We start from the raw sequence: 6,301 nt of genomic DNA on the forward strand, positions 1-6,301 counted from the left end.
CAACAAAAAGAGTTATAAACAAAAACATACGTTTTTCGTTCCAAGATGGCGGCGTTTGTTTACATTATGTAGGATACGACGCAGTTTTGATTCCCAGCCCTGCCTTAGCTATGAAACAAAACATGTAGTAATTTAGTCATTTAATGCAGGGAGTTGCTGACTAAGTTTTTTCCAATATAACGATTAAAAGTCTACCTAAATTAAGTAAATCTATAGATATAAAAGTAAACAGTTTATTATTACTTACATGTACTTATAATTATTTTTATAGAAACCGAAAGTACACAATGTCTATTCGTTGATAATTTCGGTTATAAGTGTACCTTAGTGGGCATTTTTTTAAATTGAATATGATTTTGAATTAGCTACGTTTTTCATGAAGGCTATATGTAATATATACATGTTGGTTACTATAATTGGCGTCCGCGCCGAAGCGCGACGACCCTTATGGAATAAAACCAGATTTTGTTAAAGGGCAATTGCAACTTCTCGGGCCTTTAAGTCGGTCACAATAGCCGATTATTCCGATTGGTATGAGGGTGTTTGATTAATAATATCTGTCATATTTTGCGGTTCGGATCGGAATATCCGTCCCGAGGTGACTCGCCCATTGGGCGGTAACGAGGCTTGCCGAGTTACCGCCCATGGGCGGGTGACCGAGGGACGGATATTCCGATCCGAACCGCAAACATATGTCAGATATTTTTTCTTGCATATTCTACCATATTCCATTATATTTTAAATTCTTTATTTTTATTTTCAATGAAAATTTATATCATTACAACCGTAACTACTTTCATTCAACAGCGTATGAATTACAAAATCATTCATAACGGTAAAATGACGTCATCTTTATCGTGCCATTGTACAGCACGCGACTCATTTGGAACCCCCATGCCAGATGAAATTTCCGGCATGGGTAAAACTAACGGAAACGCCAGTCCGATATGCAAGAATACATAGAGAATTTCGCTATGCAAATATATTCCAATGAAATAATCTTTTCCGTCAAGTAATCGCGCTCTTCGGGGTTTTTTTATTTATCATTTTGCAGTACACAGTGGGTTATTATGGTATGTTATTGTTGTACATGGATCCGAAAGCTGTAAATAGAATGATGACCTTAACATTGTGAAAATCTATTTATAGAGGATGTACTATTCGCTGATCTCCTATCGGTAATTCCCGGTCTCTCCCGGTCTATTTTGACCGGGATATACTAGAGACCGGCGAATACTATCACACGTTTATTGTTCGGTCTCTCCTGGTTTTGGAGTAGATGTTTGATATTGTTACAGATAAATAAGTTTTTCCCCAAAATGAATGTTTGTCACTTAGTTTGGTTATAATAATTAATAAACACAGTATATATATGTTCCAAAGAAAATACCACATGAACTTGAAATTCTATCAAATCACCAATATTGATGATAATATCCAAAAATACCCTCTATATAGTATAAATAAACTTATACCATATGGGGAGTATATTTTGAATATCATTGGCCTGTATATTTTGGATATTATCGTTAACATTGATACAATTTCAAGTTCCTGTGGAACAAAAACAAGTTATATTCTAATCTCTAGCATGCCTACCAAAGTTCATAATGAAGAATGTCCGCTCATTCAAAAGTGATATACAAATCTGGTAAAAACTAATTAACCATTGAAAATTTTATAAGAATATCTTGTTCTTTTCATCATATGTCTACTAGTTCATCTTCACTTGCCGCATTTCTTGCTTGGACGCCCTTTGATGCTTTGCATCAATGCTTTTCTTGTATAATGTTAACATGAGTTCGCTGGCTGATTTGCAACACTTTGTGCGTTGCGTTGTCGATAGCGACAACACAACCTATATCGTTATCGCCTTTTCGTCTTGTACTGTCGCCAGCAAAAAGCGCCAAAATGGCGCATTGTCGCACTGTCATCTTGTCATTCTGTCGCTGAGGAAGCACACCAAACGGCGCGTGGTCGTGCGGTGAAAAGCCAATCCTTCGATTTGAGCCGAGCGACAATGTGACATAGCGACAATATGCCGCACGACAACGCGCCGTTTGGCGTGCATCGTTAGCGACAGGACGACAAGACGAAAGTCTGACAGCGCTGGCGACAACACGACGCACAAAACTGTTCCAAATCAGGCACCATATTGTGACATTTGGAATTCTTAAAGATAAAAGACGTATGTAATTTTATCTTACCAGTGCACCGTGTTTCTCCAAACGAATGAACCAAAATGAATACAAATACCAAAACACGACTCTGAAATGTTATTAGAAATAATTTATGCAATTGTTATCTAAGCGTGCAAATAAAGAACAGTAAAGATAATTTGTTTCTTGACTCTTGCTTAATTGACATATTTTCTCCCACTAAATGACATATATGTAATAAAAAGAGGATCGAAACGCGAGGTTATCTGATTTGTACGAGGGGCGTAGCCCCCCGAGTATTAATCAGATTGCCGAATGTTTTGATGTTCTTTCTCTTTTGTATCATAGTCAAACATAAAAGCACGTTCCCTGTTGTCACAATATGAAACCCCGGACAAAAAGGAACCAATTAATTAGCATCTTAATATGATAATTCTGTCCCTTTCCCTTTCTCTGCCGTCACAAAAATCCAGCAAAAATGAGCCAATCAATGGGCATGTTCTGGAGTGAGGGTAACTAATACCTGCACTTCAGTTAACGAACTGTGCATGTATATATATACGATTTAACTCTACACATTTTCAACAGAAAGGTCCCCAAAACTATGATACAATAACTAGATATAGTCGGAGAGCGAAACACGACGCTAGTTAATAGCGGTATCATTTTGTGCGGCTTATTCCAGACAACTAGAACTCCGCGAGTCGGATGTGTCGCCTTGTGAACAATGTAGTTTAGGAGTCTTGGCCAGGATAAAAAAGAAATATGAAAAATAACAAAGGGCAATAACTAAAAAAATAATAAGTGCAGAGCAGCAGTTTCTGTGCACTGCACTTCTTATCAATAAGATCTATCATTCTATGATGTTTCAAGTCCATAGCTTTCATACTTGAGGAGAAATGACCAGGACAAAAATAAAGTAAGAAAATCAACAAAGGGCAATAACTCAAAAAATAAGAAATGCAGAGTATCAGTTCTTATGCACTGCACTTTTTCTTAATGAGATCTATCATCCTATGAAGTTTCAAGTCCATAACTTTTATACTTTCGGAGAAATGGCCTGGACAAAAATTAAGTATGAAAATTAACAAAGGGCCATAACTCAAAAATTAAGAAATGCAGAGTACCTGTTCTTGTGCACTGCACTTCTTCTTAATGAGACCTATCATCCTATGAAGTTTCAAGTCCATGGCTTTTATACATTAGGAGAAATGGCCCGGACAAAAATAAAGTATGAAAATTAACAAAGGGCAATAACTCAAAAATTAAGAAATGCAGAGTACCTGTTCTTGTGCACTGCACTTCTTCTTAATGAGACCTATCATCCTATGAAGTTTCAAGTCCATGGCTTTTATACATTAGGAGAAATGGCCCGGACAAAAATAAAGTATGAAAATTAACAAAGGGCAATAACTCAAAAATTAAGAACTGCAGAGTACCGGTCCTTGTGCACTGCACTTCGGGTTATTGAAAGAAGCATGCATACCAAGTTTTAAGTCAATCAGACTTATAGTGACTGAGTTATGCTCCGGACAAGCTTTAGGGGACGCCGACGCCGACAACGACGCCGACAACGACACAGACGCCGCCAACAAAAGTAACCCCTATATGTCACCTTTTCAAGGCGACACAAAAACTGATACACCTGTATGTATTTTGACAAATGAACACATAAAAGGAAGTAAAAACATACCCTTGTAATTAACATCTTGTATTGTAGAAAGATTTTCACTATGTAACAATCGCAATTATTTAATAATGACCTAATTAATAAGGAAACTCTAAAGAGATAACATGACCTTAGTAGACAAAATTGTAACTTGATAACCGTGACACGAAGACATCAACCTACTTTTGATGGCCAAAAGTTTATCACGTGATTGTTTAAGTTAAGGATGGTAACATACATGTATTCATGAACTTTGATTTGAATACGGTGTGTCTATATCAGCGAACTCAGAAATAATCCATTCTAACTACCGACAATCTCGCATAGGTAAAACCACCAATTTTGCTGAGATTGTTGTCATCCTGGGAACAACTTGAAGCTCCCGGGTAGCTCTAAGTACATTAGCCAGGACCCGTTGTTGAAAATACTTTTTTCTATAACATGTCAAAATTTTAATACATTTTGATAAAAAAATATCGGTCTGACCCGTGAAAATCGATTTATATTGATGCGAAAAAAATATAGATAACCACTCAGTCCGATATCATTTCGATTCTAGCTTGACAAAATAAGGAAGATCCGCCGCCTTCTCCTATCTGGCTGTTCTATTCCGCACCCTACATCCGTTAAAGTAATCAAAGGGCTGCACGCTCTGTGGTATTTTCATCTTTGCATCTATTTTTAATTTTGGATCTTTGCAATCTAAATCGTACTGTATATATATATATATATATATATATATATATATATATACATTGTATATATATATATATATATATATATATATATATATATATATATATATACATTGTATATATATATATATATATATATATATATATATATATATATATATATATATATATATATATATATATATATATATATATATATATATATATGTATTTTCCTGTATAAGTTTATTCTTATATACTATAATTCATCATACAGGGCATCGAGATGCAGCGACTGCGTTTAGATTTTTGAGTTTAATACATACTGAATTTTGCATGACTAGAGTTACATCTAAAAATCATTTATGCTAATTCGTTTGACAGTAACACTTATCCTTGCATATCGTGGCTACTTCCTTAAAAATGACACTTAAAAAATGGAATTTCCATTTCGGGTTTGTAATCCTTATTCAATTTGAGGTATTTTGTTCACGATAAACCTGTTGTTTATCACTGATGTAAACAAGAGCCAGTTGAACCTGGTGATGCTCCCCGAATAGGTTTTGAACACAGTAAGGTTTACCTCTTGTTGTGTCAGAGTTATGTCACGGACAAAGTTCAAGTGTAAAAACAACCCAAATGTTGCGCGCGACACGACATCTCAATATGGTGATCATTTCTGTATAAAAGTTGTTAAATCCGACTTCATATAACGAAGTTATGGGCCGGACACGATTTTTATGCAAGGTCAAGCTGTGACATTGACCTTCAAGGTAGCGACCCAAATTTTGCGCGCGACACGTCGTCTCAAAATGTTGATCATTTCTGTGAAATAGTTGTAAAATCCGACTTTAAATAACGAAGTTATGTGCCGGACACTATTTTGTTGCAAGTAATGCTGTGACCTTGACCTTCAAGGTAGCGACCCAAATGTTAAACACGACACGTCGTATCAATATGGTGATTATTTCTGTGGAATTGTTGTAAAATCCGACTTCCATTAACGAAGTTATGGGCCGGACACGAATTCGGAAAGTCCGTTCGTACGGCGGACGGACGGACGGACAACCCGACGACTATATCCTCCCCCGAATTTTTTCGGGGAGCATAATAATTTAGCGTAAATCTTCTCGCCAAAACAGTCCGACATGTATATATTCCACTATACGACAGTCAGATTTATTTGTGTAATACGCTCATGATAAACCTGTTGTTTATCACTGATGTACAGAAGAGCCGGTTGAACCGGATGACGCTCCCCGAATAGGTTTTGAACACAGGAAGGTATACCTCTTGTGGTGTCAGAGTTATGTCACGGACAAAGTTAAAAACACAGGAAGGTATATATCTTGTAGTGTCAGAGTTATGTCACGGACAAAGTTCAAGTGTAAAAACAACCCAAATGTTGCGCGCGACACGACATCTCAATATGGTGATCATTTCTGAGTAAAAGTTGTAAAATCCGACGACTTCATATAACGAAGTTATGGGCCGGACACGATTTTATGCAAGGTCAAGCTGTGACCTTGACTTTCAAGGTAGCGACCCAAATTTTGTGCGCGACACGTCGTCTCAAAATGTTGATCATTTCTGTGAAATAGTTGTAAATTCCGACTTCAAATAACGAAGTTATGTACCGGTCACGATTTTGTTGCAAGGTAATGCTGTGAACTTGACCTTTAAGGTAGCGACCCAAATGTTGAGCACGACACTTCGTATCAATATGGTGATCATTTCTGTGGAATTGTTGTAAAATCCGACTTCAAATAACGAAGTTATGGGCCGGACACGAATTAGGA

The 6,301-nt window shown here is 36.6% G+C and overlaps 1 protein-coding gene across 1 annotated transcript in view; it reads right to left on the reverse strand.

Annotated features, from left to right (window-relative positions):
• The window catches only part of LOC132746418 (uncharacterized), a gene marked incomplete at its 3' end in the record, with an annotated part of 37,543 nt that extends 35,280 nt beyond the window's left edge, over positions 1 to 2,263 (reverse strand). The window contains exon 1 of the mRNA XM_060735542.1: positions 2,208 to 2,263. The remainder of the gene's footprint in view (positions 1 to 2,207) is intronic.
• Between the last annotated feature and the right edge of the window lie 4,038 nt (positions 2,264 to 6,301).

Source organism: Ruditapes philippinarum, unplaced genomic scaffold (genome assembly GCF_026571515.1).
Source record: "Ruditapes philippinarum isolate M1 unplaced genomic scaffold, ASM2657151v2 ctg14019_1_1_1_1, whole genome shotgun sequence".
NCBI lineage: Eukaryota > Metazoa > Mollusca > Bivalvia > Venerida > Veneridae > Ruditapes > Ruditapes philippinarum.